The sequence below is a fragment of the Rhinopithecus roxellana genome, chromosome 5 (genome assembly GCF_007565055.1).
Source record: "Rhinopithecus roxellana isolate Shanxi Qingling chromosome 5, ASM756505v1, whole genome shotgun sequence".
Taxonomy (NCBI): Eukaryota; Metazoa; Chordata; class Mammalia; order Primates; family Cercopithecidae; genus Rhinopithecus; species Rhinopithecus roxellana.
This window is the reverse complement of record NC_044553.1, coordinates 114,350,562-114,363,987: the sequence shown is the minus strand read 5'-3', so window position 1 is coordinate 114,363,987 and position 13,426 is coordinate 114,350,562. Positions and strand designations below refer to the sequence as shown.

Below are 13,426 nucleotides of genomic sequence, written 5' to 3'. Positions count from 1 at the left end.
TGACCTCCTCCCACATGGCTATTTCTATCCTCTCCCCTCCCTACTGTCTACTTCCTCCAGTATTTAAACACCACCAAATATCTTCCACCTTAGGAGAAAACAAACAAGCAAAAGACCTTCTCTGGCCCTGAAGTTCTTATCCTCTCTCTCTGCATCTGCAGTTGGAGGGTTCTGTCCACACTCACTGCCCCCTCTTGATGTCCAGCCCACTGTACCCACTGTATTGGGCCTCCACCCACTACATCTCCATGGCAGCTGCTCCAGACCAGGCCACAAGGACTCTCTACGTGGCCCAATTTAATACACAATCTTCAGCCCCTCTCCACCTTGTCCTTATCCTTGGCCAGTCCCTTGGAACATTCTTGCCCTAGGACACTACCTTCTCCAGCCTGTCCTGGGGGCAGCCCCTTTTCCTCAGTCCAACTCCTCCCCACTCCATGTTGGCATTCCCAAGGCTGGGCCTTAGCCTTCTCTCTCTCACTCTCTCCCAGGCACCCTTGGAGACGTTCAGCTCCACCACCTCTTACATACTAAGGACATCAAGATGCCCATTTCCAGCTGATAAAGCCTCCCGCCTTTGACTGAAACTCCAGTCAGCCCCCTGTAAGTCTTCTGCCTGTCTAGGCCTGACCTTGAGCTTCCCTCTCTGTCCTTGCAGAACCCAATTTGAGCAAGAATTCTAACTTAGTTTGGTGAGAATCCCCCACCCTTGGTATCTGACACCTTTGATATCTACCACCCTGCACTGTCCTCAGCAAGGATTCTGTTGATTGAGTCTAACAGGAATCCCCCGACCCCTGATGTTTCCTCTTAGTGATTCTCCACCCACTGCCCCCTGCCACTACCTTGCTTCTTGCTTATAAACCCTCATTTATCCTTGTTGGAATTGGGTCCACTCTCTCCTAGCCTGCAAGACCACAGTGCAGTGATACCTGCACCTTTTGCCATGGCACCCCTTCAATGGAGTCTTCTTTATAGTTTTTAACAAATTTGGGAATCATTTTTTCTTTAACACAGACCTCTCTTGGAAGCTCCTACATGTACAACTGTCTCTTGGGTATCTCAGTGACATCTTACGTTCCTCAGGTCCAAAAGCAAATTCTTCTTCCTGTCCAAAGCTGCCCTTTCTCCACAGTCCCCCATCTTTGTCATTGGCACCACCACTACCCAGTTGCTCAAACTAGAAATCTAGTAGGTAAGAGCATAGACTCTGGAGCTGAACTACCTAGCTTTAAGTCCTGCCTCCTTAGCTCACTGTGTGACCCTGGGCAAGCTACCTAACACCTCTGTGCTTCAGCTTCTTCATTGGTAAAAATGAAGATAATAGTACTTCCTTTAGATAGTTTTTGTGAGCATTAAATGAATTAATATTACAAAGCAACTACAACTATGCTTGGCTCTATAAATGCTTATTGAATAATGAATATGAAAAACTCCAACATTTGATCAGTCACCAATATTCTGTCAATTCTACTTCCTGTGTATCTTTGGCCTGTGTACTTCCTGCCTCTGCACTGCTATCACCTTAGATCTGTCCCCCTCACTGCATTTCTGGATGGATGGCTGCAAAAGGGCAGTCATCCCTTCCTCTGGTCTTGTCCCCTTCATTCCAGCCTCTGCATTGCTACCAGAATTCTTTATTTAAAACACAAAAACAATCATGGCTCTATCATTTATGTGACCCCAGTCACTCAGCCTCGCTGGTCCATGGTTTTCTCTATTGCAAAATTAAAGAGCAAGATCTTGCTTTCAAGATTATTGTGACACAACATACATAAAAGTGATTCGCACACAGGAGGCAAGCAACAAATGTGTTTCCTGGCAGGCTTAGACCAAATGACCACGTCACACTCCTCCTTGAGAGCCTTTCATGTTCTCCACTCTTAGTTGCCAGGAAAATCCAAGTCCCGCAGCCCAGTATTAAAGGCCTCCGAGGTCCGGCCCCTGCCCTCCTCTCATACTCCCTCCTCACCCTACGCCATCCCACCGCTCCACACAGGCCTCCACTGCTGCCCAGAAGGACTCACAACTCCCCATTGTGCCACTCTCTCCTCTCTCACCCCTGGCCCTTCCCAGCCACTTCCCCTCCCTGAGCAATCCCCTTCCCTTTGCCTGATTTCCATTTTTTTTTTTTTCTTTGAGACAGGGTCTTGTTCTGTAGCCCAGCCTGGAATGCAGTGGTGGAATCTCGGCTCACTGCAGCCTTGACCTCTGAGGCTCAAGCAATCCTCCCACCTCAGCCCCCCAAGTAGCTGGGACTACAGACGTGTGCCCCCATGTCCAGCTTATTTTTTTATTTTTTGTGGAGATGAGGACTCGCTATGTTGCCCAGTCAGGTCTTGAACTCTGGGCTGAATCATTCTTCTTGCCTCGGCCTTCCAAAGTGCTGGGACTACAGGCGTGAGCTACTGTGCTTAGCTGACTTCTACTTTTTATCACAACTTATCCAAGGCGTCTTCTCAGTCGTCATTTCACAAATATTCATTTAGCCTGGACAATATGTGAGTGACGCTAATGTAAGCACAAAGAATTAAACAGGCAAAGGCCATTATATCCTAGAGGATGAGAGAGCGGGCAACAACAACAAAGAGAACAGACTAAAGTAGATGAGAATAGACTCAAACAGAACAGATTCTTACACTGAGATAACAGCGAAGAACAATAAAGCCAGGAAGAGTTAGAAAGGGATGAGAGAGCTGCGGCTTTGCAGCAGACAGCGTTTCAAAAGGTTTCTATCATTTGAAATCAAAAGGACCTTGAAGAAGACACCCTCCCCAAGCCTGGGTCCCACTGCTGCAAATGGAGGAAGGTGTGGGGGAGTGAAAATGCATGCAAGAGAGGGTGGTCACCTTCCTCGCTGCACTCTGCAGCATGCCGTGCTCTCTCCTTGGGCCTACTCTGTCACGCTGTGTTAGAACTATCCTGCACGCATGGTCTAGGACTGTGCCTGGTCAGCTTGCTCCCCTCAACACTTGCAGCCTTCCCTTTCCACATGGACCAGGGCTCTGCAGACTGCATGACGCTCTACAAAGACCCAGCAATCACCATCATGCTGACTACTGGTACGTACATCTTTAAGCAGGATGTGTAGACCAGAATTCTACTCAGTGGAACGTTCTGACTCAGTGTGCTGAGAGCTCTGGCGCGGCCGGTGCGGGGGAGGCCCTGAGCGTCTGCTGATTCTGCGCTGTCTGCTGCCCCAGGTTTGACACCTGTCTATCTCCTTCACAGACGGCGTCTTTTTACGGCCATGTTAGTGTAAATTGTCACTGGCTTTATCATCTACCAAATGGCAAATGGTTTCAGCTGTGAAGCAGGCCAGCATGGGGGTCTGGCAGATTCCAAAGTATGCTCTGAAAATAAATCGCAGCTGCGTAGCACATGAGCAGTGGAACATAAGGAAATGAAAAAACACATTTCCATGATCTGCTGTCACGACCTTGAGAGACAATGGCTTCAATGTTTATTTCTCCGTGTGCTTCTCCGGTTTCCTTGGACACAATGAAGCTTCTCTTCAGGCTCCTCTGGAATGAAAGCACACCTGACTTCATAGAGTAGGTGTGTTCCTGAGAGGTTGTGTGTAAACTGGATTTTTCACAAGGGTAATAGCAGTTGAGATGTACAGAAGCAGGCGGCCACCGCCCCAGCACTGGGCCGTGAATCCCGGTGTCATGGGATGGCAGTCAGCCTCCATCCCACAGGAGACATGGGTGCTGCGTTTGCTTACTATGGGCTCCCAGTAGACAGGCAAACAGATGTCGCTGCCAGTTACACTGCTCCTAATCTAATCTTCATTCCTGACCCACAGAAGCCTGGGCCATAGGCCTGGATTCCTCGGGCTGACTCCCAGCAGATCCCTAGAGGCACAATCCATCCAGCCAAGGCTGGCTTCTTCTAGAATCCCTGCTCCCCAGCCTCATCCACTGGTCTGAAGGACTCTCGTTCTTTTGTAATCCTGTCTCTGGGCTGGTCCCATGATGTATTCCATTCTGTTTTCCTTAGCCAGTGCCTAAACAACCAGCCACCCTGGTCACCTCTCCTATGTGTACTCTTCACCCTTGATCCAAATCTCCTGCTCCTTTCCCTCCTAATCCCCTGCCGGGTGTCCTCCAGAATACCCACTTGGAAGTAAGACAACTCCTGTGTACTCAGCTCCTTACAGACACTCCCTGAAATCAACTCAATTCCTTGCCTCAGTACAGACAAGCCTGCCCTCTGGAGGGTGCCCTCTGGAGAGAAGACTCATGCTCCCATGTCCCACATGGCATGGGGTCAAAGGCAGTCTTGCTGTCTTCCTCAGTCCCCGAAGCCCTTCCAAACCTGACTCCTTCCAGACTCATGACAACCACCTCATCCACCTACTACCCCTCCTTTGTTTCTGTTGTCTTCCCACCTCTGGGTCACTCCTCCTCCTTCATTTTAGACTTTCTGCACAGCACCCACAGCCTTTCTCTTTACCCCAAGACCTGCTATCACCCTACATGGTTTCAGCATCCATGTGGAAGGCCCACCTAATATTCCCCTCTCAGGACGTGTCCTCCTCAATTCTGAGCATGCTTTCTTCCTGTCCAGGGCAGCCAGCCATGCCCACTGCCACATGGGGGAACTTGCGGGCACCTATAACTGCTCCATCTGAAATGGTACAATCAAACAGCCCCCAGGACCACAATTAATTTTCTCACTCTGGTTCTCTCACTTTCCCCATTCTTTGAATTCAGGGAGAATCTAGTGTCGGAATTCTTGACATCGTATCAGCATTCTCCTTTTGGTACAGAGCGATGTGCTTCTCTGTGGCTCGGGGACCCAGTTGTTAGAGCACTTGGGCTCAAGTTGCACAATGGCTAGCTTTGTAAGAGGCCCCAGAAATCTTCCAACATAACCAGAAGCTGTGAAAGCAGATATTGTTCTGGGTTTGATGTACAAAGGAGAACTATTAGTGAGCTGATAAATTAGTAATTACGCTATTTCAAATGAAAAAGGCAGCAAGGATGTAAGACATGGCTCCTCCGTATGCTGGTTACAAGAGTTTGTGCAGGTCACTTCAATTCTCGGAGCCTCAGTTTCTTTGACTGGAAAATGGAATCAGGCATTCCTACTTTGAAGGGTTATGTACAGATTTGAAGACCTACACACTAGAGCTCAAGGAACTCCCTTAGAGAATCAGAGTACAAGTGATTGGCAGGCTCCCAGCACAGAGAGCCGCAGGAAGGGAGGGTCTCCTGAGACCAGGAGCTAACCCCTGCCTTCTGGCTGCTGGAGGAAGAGAAGGCATTCAGACCACTCCGGAATAATGCACAGAGCTTGGCCTCAGGCTACAAGATTGAATAACTTGCTATTCTTGTTTTTCTCCTTAATTTTTATTCTAAAACTAACATGGTCATTTTAGAAAAATCACACACACGAACACTCTCACTAAGTAAAAATCCCAGATAATCTTCTCTAGAGAAAAATACTATTCACATTTAGGTGCGTTTCTGGTCAATCTTTTTCTATGCTTGCCTGCTCTTTATTTTAATTAGCTGAGGTCTCATGGTATATATTTTTCTACTTCATGTCACTTAGCATAAACTCAAGAATTTCATCACAAACCTCATTTTAAAGGCTCTTTTAATATTATTTTGAGTAGTGAATTTACTATTAGACATTTAGGTTTTTCCAGGATTTTTCCACCTGGAAAAACCTGGTGAACATGTACATACAAACAAAAATCCAAACTATCTTAGGATGGATTTCCAAATATGACATTCCTGCATCAAATAAGGAGAATATTTTTAAGACTGTTAATATCAAACCCCAGTCTACCTCTAAAGCTCATAGGGAACTATGTTGTCAATACCTTTACTGAGTCTCAGTTTTTCTACTCCATGAAAAGAGAAATAAGAATTATGATCCACCTCACCTCAAAGTTTTTTTACCGTAATTTTTCTAAGACAGTTGAAAAACATAAAATGCTTTATAACATGAGTCAGCAAAGTACTTCCTGCAGCCCAAATCTGGTCCACCACTTGTTTTGGTAAAGAAAGTTTTATTGGAAAACAGCCATGCCTGCTCATTTATTTATTGTCTATGGCTACTTTCATATACCATGGCAGACCGGGGGATTGTAACAAACACAACATGGCCCACAAATCCTAAATATTTACTATGTGTCCCTTCACAAAAAAGCATTCTCTGACTCCTGCTTCAGAAGACCATAAAGATTCCAGAACAGAGCATCTTTTTTGACGGGCAGAGGGCCCTTCTGTAACTGTTTGCAGTAAGCTGATTTGTAAGTATTATTTTGGTCAGTAGTAACTTTTTAAAAAAGAAGAATCTGAAGTTTGTCTTGGATAAGATCACAAAAGAAGGCTTTGTGCACATAAAAATTCTCCCCAGGCTACAAGAGAAATACAAATATAAATTAGAATTATTTCATCAAAAGAATCCTTAAGAAAACTGGAAACATCTTATCTTGGTTCAAAAAGGAGGAACAGTGAGATAGTAAAGGAGGAAAACGAGAAAATAATTAGGAACAAAAGCAAAGCAAAACGATGGCCCCATGAAAGACAATATTTGATGTGGTTCCAAAAATGTGTGCCCCTGAAATGGGGGCCCAGAACTGGACGATCCTTTGGTTACTGTTCCAGTGACAGTGTGTTCTCATTCTCAAAAGGTTGACCCCAGCTATTACAGCAGCTGTGCACACAGGAAAAAACACCAGGCCACAGGACAGGGATCCAACCAGTGTGCCTGAGGCCTGCTCCTGAACAAACTCTGGAGCCCAGACTGTGTCAGTGAGCCTGGAAGAGAATGGGCCTTCTACTACTAAAGGTGGGTGCATTTTCCTTAGACTTCATTCTCTCTGGCAGGTGTTTATAAGTGGCTGAGGGCACAAATACATCAATTCACTGGCTGCAGCCAAACCATTTTCTTCCCAAACTAGAAGAGAGAGCTCTGAATGGGCAGTAGTGTTGCATAGGACATCTCTTACTCTATTTACTCATTACCTCCTCTACCACAATGCTTTCTTGAGAAATAGCTCTCACACTAATCCTTCATTATGAAAGTCAAAAAAAGAGCTGCCATCTTATAAGATCCCATCTCCCTCGCCATGGTGATTGGTTGAGGACTAAGTACCTGACACACCCTGGGCCAATCATAGTAACTCACCCACCCTCTGTCTATAGTGATTGGTCCCAAGACTAGGATAGAATCCAACCAGGCCAATCAGAGTCCTCTATAGGCAAAATGTGATTTTTGCCACCTTTCCCCCTCTTTTCTCTTTGAGTATCTGAGCATGGCTCTTTCAATGGCAGTGATTCAGCTTCAAGGACAATTGGGTCTAGGAGAACAAAACTGACTCCAAGAAAGTCGTAAAAACATAAAACAGTGAAAAGTTTCTCCCAGTGTTCAAGTCTTTAACACTTGGTTCTGTTCCCTGCAACCAAATAGTTCAGGCTAATACAATGTCCTGTGGCCTTTGACAAAAGAGGAAGGACAAGAGAATTAACTCTTTACTCACTGAGCACTCTACTAAGGGCTAGGTATTCTGAAACGTTTCACATGTGTTACATGACACAACCCTAGGAAGTGGGTCACAGTGGTTGCACACCAAGGCGCAGCGGGGAGAAGGGCCTTAGGGGCAGTTCATTTCAGAGGGGAGAAATATTTGATCATTGATATGTCAAGAATTGCTGGGGCATGATAATAAAAAGCAGATTAACTTTTAGGAGGTTCTGTTATTGTTTTTAAATACTCTGTGGACAATGCAGCTCCTACTGCCTGCACAGTGGGCAATGCCCCCTCCTCGGTAGCCCCTGCTAGGCTGTATTTGTCCTACAAAGAAACTGAAGCCCAGAGACATTAAATAACCAGCCACAGTTGTCTCACAGCTGAGAAGTGTGGAGTCAGGATTTGAAGAGGGCAGCGTGACTTAATGCAGAGCCTGTACCACTTTTCACAGTACAATCTGCTCTGGGAAGTCTGGAGACCACTCCCCAAAGCAGAAAATAAGACGGCACCCACCAAACAGAAGCAGATGGGCAGTGAGGGGGCAGGAGGTCAGCCATCTGCACGGACTGTAGCCAGCTTGTGGCTGTTTCAGGATCAGAAACCCAGACTGGGAACATAAGCCTTTTTATTTTTATTTTTTTGTAGTTCTTTTCTGTGTATTTCTTGATTCCTCTTCAATTTTTCCTTTTGGTTTAGTAGAGAACTTCGGATCATTCCAGCCTGTCTCAGCCATTCCTGGGAGACTCAGGGGAATGGGTTTGCATCCATATTTGGTGGGGTTATAGGAGGTACAGGTCCCCTAATGGCAGGCCTAGTTGCAGTGACCACACTTTTCAGCTTTGACTGGGATAGCCTGGCTTGTTCCTGTTGTTCCAGCATGGTCATTAGCATAGCCTCTTTTCACTCTCCCAGTGTGTGGATTTGGACCATCACCTTTATGCAACATGGTCACTGTTTTTAAAGTGGTAGCAAAGAGGGAATCATGAGTGAGAGATGAATCTCACACCCAGGAGGTTGAGAAACAGTTACATTTAAGGCCACGTAGCCCTCCTGCCTGTCACTCAAGCTCTTCTCTCCTTCTAGATAGGTCTACATTGTGTCTTCATGGGTAGGTGGCAATGCTCCAACAGCCCCTCAGAAAAGAATGTTGTGCCATTAGTGCTTCCAGGCAGGAAGGAGGGAGTGCAACTGGAGATGGCTGGTCACTCGGGGTAGAACTCGTTCCAGTTTAGTAACAGGGAGTTAACCCTCAGGTAAAGTCAGAAAGCTCCATTCTTCCAAAGAAATGCTTTCTGAGGGCCCCCGATGGTGCAGCTGGCTGTACGTAATCCTATTCTGGTCTGAACTTCACCAGGGCCACCACGGCACTAGGAACACAGTAGGAGCCACATGAAGATGTTCAGCTTGTTGCAAACACTTGGAGACTAACATCAAGGTGGAATCACAACATGAAGTGTATTAGAAAGTCCTTCCCTTTCCCCTTCTCTCACATTAAATTCTTGCTCTCGAGGGAAGGCCTTTCTTCCTCACTTGCTGAGTAAAGTGTTTTCCTCAGGAAGAATACACTTATAATTATCTCCTCTGCAACACCGCTCTACCATTTCAAATCTATATCCAGCCATTTAATGGTCATGACAGGCCATGAGCTTCTCAGCTCTCCTGCAGCACAGGGAATGCTACTGCCCTCAACAGCATGGTATCTGTATTAGTCTCTATGGCCATGTAGCAACTCAGCAGCTTAAAACAGCACCCATTTATTACCTCACAATTGACCAGGTTCTCTGTTGAAGGCCTCATAAGGACAAGATCAAGGTGTTGTCTGGGCTGGGCTATTACTTAGAGGCCCTGCAGAAGAATCCACTTCTGAGATCATTCCAGTTGTTGGCAGATCCTTGCAGCTGTCAGGTCAGGTGCTCATGCCCTTGCTGGCTATTGGCCAGGTGCCATGTTAGGAGGCTGCTCATAGATCTTGGCTCACTGGCCCCTCCAACTTCAAAGCCAGCAAAGGTCTATGGCCTATCAAATCCTTTTTGTGCTTTAAATCTTTCTGATTTTCCAATCTGTTATGAGTCAGAGAAAATTTTCTCCTTTTAAATGGCTTACTTGTTTGGGTCATGCCTACCTGGATAATCTCTGTATTTGATGATCAACTGACTTGGGACTTTAACTACATAGGCAAAATCCCTTTGCAGCCATACTTAGATTAGTGTTTGATTGAATAACCAGGGGATGGAAATCTTAGGGATCCTTTTAGTATATTGCCCACCATGGTCCCCAACATTATTGACACTTAGGCAGATAGCTTGCCTCCCTTCCTGGATTACAAACTTTGTGAAAGCAGCTGTCCAGGGGTTGAATATCTCTGTGTCCCCTAGTCCAGGGTGCCTCGCATACATACACTGGTGTCCAACGGCTCTGTCCTGAATCACAACCACCCACTGGGGAGGCTAAGCTGTCACGACTGCACAGCGGCCCAATTACAACTCCTTACAGGCTCCCATGGATGCCCATGTGTCTCTCTTTTCTTGTTTTCCAAAGAATCCTTGAGGATTTAGAACGACGGCTTTTCTCTACAAGTAATTCCACCCCTCGAGCCTAACAAAGCATTTTCCTTTGGCAGTAGGAATCCTGAGCAACTTCCAGAAGCCGAGCTCCTGACATCTTCTCAACAACTAGGAGGCTATAAACACAGGTCCTCCCATAGTAACCTGGGCCACTTTTCAACTAATACATCTCCTCTTACCTGGTTCTATATGGTTATCCAGGCAGGGAAAGGCTGGTGACAGCCAATGAATGACAGGCTACATGTATCCCACTGGCAAGTTCAGAACTATTTATCCACTACTTATTTAGAACTTTATGGCACTTGAGCTTGAAGAGGTTTTTAAGAAAGGACACACGGTTTCACAGCAGCGACCAAGTACGGTGTCCTTACCAGCTGGAGTTACAGGCTGCGTTAAACTCTACCCACCCAGACAAGCACTGAGCAAGTTCTCCCATTTCACACAAGATGCTCACAGCTCAAGCTGGGAGCAGGGAGAAGGGTGCTGGGCATGTGGTGAATTCACACAGGAATGGACTATTAGACTATAAAAGACAGCCCCATCCCACTCCTTGGCATGGGAATAAGTCACAGTGCAATGGATTTTTTTTTTCCAAAATAATGTTGTCAAGAGAGGGTGCATGAAAGCTCACAAATGTGCAGAGGCTGGGTAGAGAGCAAGAATCTATAAACTGACTCCATCCAACAGAAATTACAAAGTGCAAGCTGCAGTACTAAGCAAAGTATCTCACAGAGTAGGAGAAGCCAGATACCATTCCTACTTAACTATGAAACCAACTCAGTTGGCACTTGAGGAGAGGTCTGTACAAACTGCAAAGGCAGCACAGAGCAGACAAAGACAGTGCTTCATGTTGGAGAGAGCAGACTGGGTCAGGGAAAGCTTCCTTCCAGAGGAGGTGCTAAAGGAGCCTCAGAGAGATGGAGCTGCAAGGGATAGGATGCCCCAGATAAAGGGCTCAGAGCAAGGTGTGGGGAAAGTGGAGAGAGGGGTCTGAGAATAGGACAAAGTCCTGTTTGGCTGGAGCTCTATAGGGAGAGGGGCTGGAGAGGTGGGCTGGGGCCCAACCCCAGGGCACAGAGCCCCAGGAAGGCATGAGCAGAAGCAAACAGAGGAGTCAAGCTCTCAAAATGATTCTGCTACCTATTACACAGGCAGGAAAGCCAGAGACTTGAGAAATGTGCTTCTGACAAACCCATCCAGCCCTTCATGCTGCTAGCAATGAATACTGAGCATGCTTTGCAAAGGCTGCATTCCATTCTAAAAGCAAAACTTCTACCTCCCGAAACTGCTTAGGAAAATTCATATGATTTGCAGTTTAAGTATATGAATATCAATAATTTAGATTTTAGGAGCAAAAACTTGTAAGATTAGCATTCACATCCAACATTCAGGGAAAGACAGACACCCCAACTTGGAGCCCGAGTGTCCAGCTGTGTGGGGAGAGCTCTCGTGTACACAAAGAGTGTACTGGGAAGAAGGGAGGGTTGGCAGCAACAATAATGTTCGCTGAGCAGAATGGGCTCCTCCTGACCCACAGAGGGAAACTGTTTTCAGATAGTAAGAATAGGTTTCTGGGAACCATCCCCCTCTGGGCCCTCTTGCCCTCCTGAGCAAGGAAGATGGCGGCTGGGGTTTGGGTTAGAACTCAGAGTAGAATCTGTGGCCATGGAATAAAGAGACAAAAAATGGCTCACAGGGGTGGGGGCGCCTGATTAGGTCTGGCAAAAGGGACTTAGCATTGCGACTAATAGGCCCTGCAGACACTCAGAAGAGCCTTTCTGCCAAGCAGTCTGTTTGCATGTCAATCCCTTTGTCCCTCCACTGTACCATCTGGGGAAGGTGCTAATGAGACACTAACTAAGCAAGCAGCAGGCAGCAGAATGGCACAAGGAGGGCAGCAAAACTCTGCAGAGAATATCCAAGAAATCATCATCTCATGAGCAATGAAAAGACCAAGACGGGCACATTTGGGGTCAGTCCATACCAAGGGGCAGAGAACTCCAACATGAATGACAGGCCATACCACCTCTCCCACCTCGACAACTGGGCTCTTGCAGCTCTCTGAAAAGCCCCAGAACTTTACAGCTTCTTCTGCATTCACATCCTCAACATGATGTGGGATCACGGGGCACCGCCTGCTGTGGCCTGCTGCTCTGCTATTCATTATAAAATCATCACCCCACGGTCACCTCATGGCCGGCACTTCTTCTGCTATTTAATCTGTAGACAAAAGTACAAATTCTTCATCCTGTTTAGAATATGCTGAAGTGTGATTTAAAGAAATACATTCCTCTTGGGGTATCATGCTACAAAAATGCCAGAAATGCAAGCCTGAGGGGTTTAATTTTAATAGTAAATGATTAACCCTCTTTGGCTGTGGAAAGGCAGCTCAGCATATGCCAGGACACCAGGCTGACATGGAGTTCGAGAAGGCAATTTCAAGTCGTGCCTTCCCTCCTTCACAGTTTGCTAATGAAATGATTTTAAAAATACAAAAACAGCAGGAAAAATCTGCACTCATGAAGAAAAACAGTAGAAGTGGCCTTAAAATAGAGAGACATTGAAATACTTCTGCAAAAAACAGCACAACACACCTGGGATGGTCTGGAAATGAGTATGAGCAGCTCATGTGTCTTAGTTCATTTTGTGTTGCTATAAAGGAATACCCAAGGCTGCGTAATTTGCAAAGAAAAGAAGTTTATTAGGTTCATGGTCCTGCAAGCTGTATAAGAAGCCTGGCGCCAGCATCTGCTTCTGGTGAGGACTCCAGGAAGCATCATGGCAGAAAGCAAAGAGGGAGCAGGAGTATCACATGGCAAGAAAAGGCGCAAGTCAGAGAGAGGAGGAGGGGTGCCATGCTCTTTTAAACAAACAGCTCTCAGGTGACCTAAAAGAGTGAGAACTTACTCATTTCCACAGGGAGGGCACCAGGCCATTAGTGAGGGATCTGCCCTCATGATCCAAATATCTCCCACCAGGCCCCACTTCCAACATTGGGGATCAAATCTCAACATGAGATTTGGAGGGGACAGCCATTCCAACTATTTCACCATGGTTCAACAAATATGAGGAAACAACCTGCCTGGGAAGGAAGTGAAAGAGTTCCCTACTAGAAGTTTCCAAATTCCAAGCAGGAGGGAGAACAGGAAATCAGGAAGCAGAAGACCAATGGCCTAGGGTATAATCACAGTGAAGCCAGAGGCAGAGCCCTCGTATCACCCTGACTTAAAGCAAACAACCTGCCACATAAAGAGGAAGAAAGGCTGCCGCAGCCTGCTTCTGAAGGGCCGCATATCATGTAAAGGAGCGGGCATGGCCTTACTAACTTCAGATGATGGTGACCAAGGCACAGGGTTGCCTCAGCTGCAGCT

At 46.5% G+C, this 13,426-nt stretch overlaps 1 protein-coding gene across 1 annotated transcript in view; it reads right to left on the bottom strand.

Annotated features, from left to right (window-relative positions):
- ARNT2 (aryl hydrocarbon receptor nuclear translocator 2) overlaps positions 1 to 13,426 on the bottom strand; it is a 201,298-nt gene that overhangs the window by 95,363 nt on the left and 92,509 nt on the right. The window lies entirely within an intron of this gene.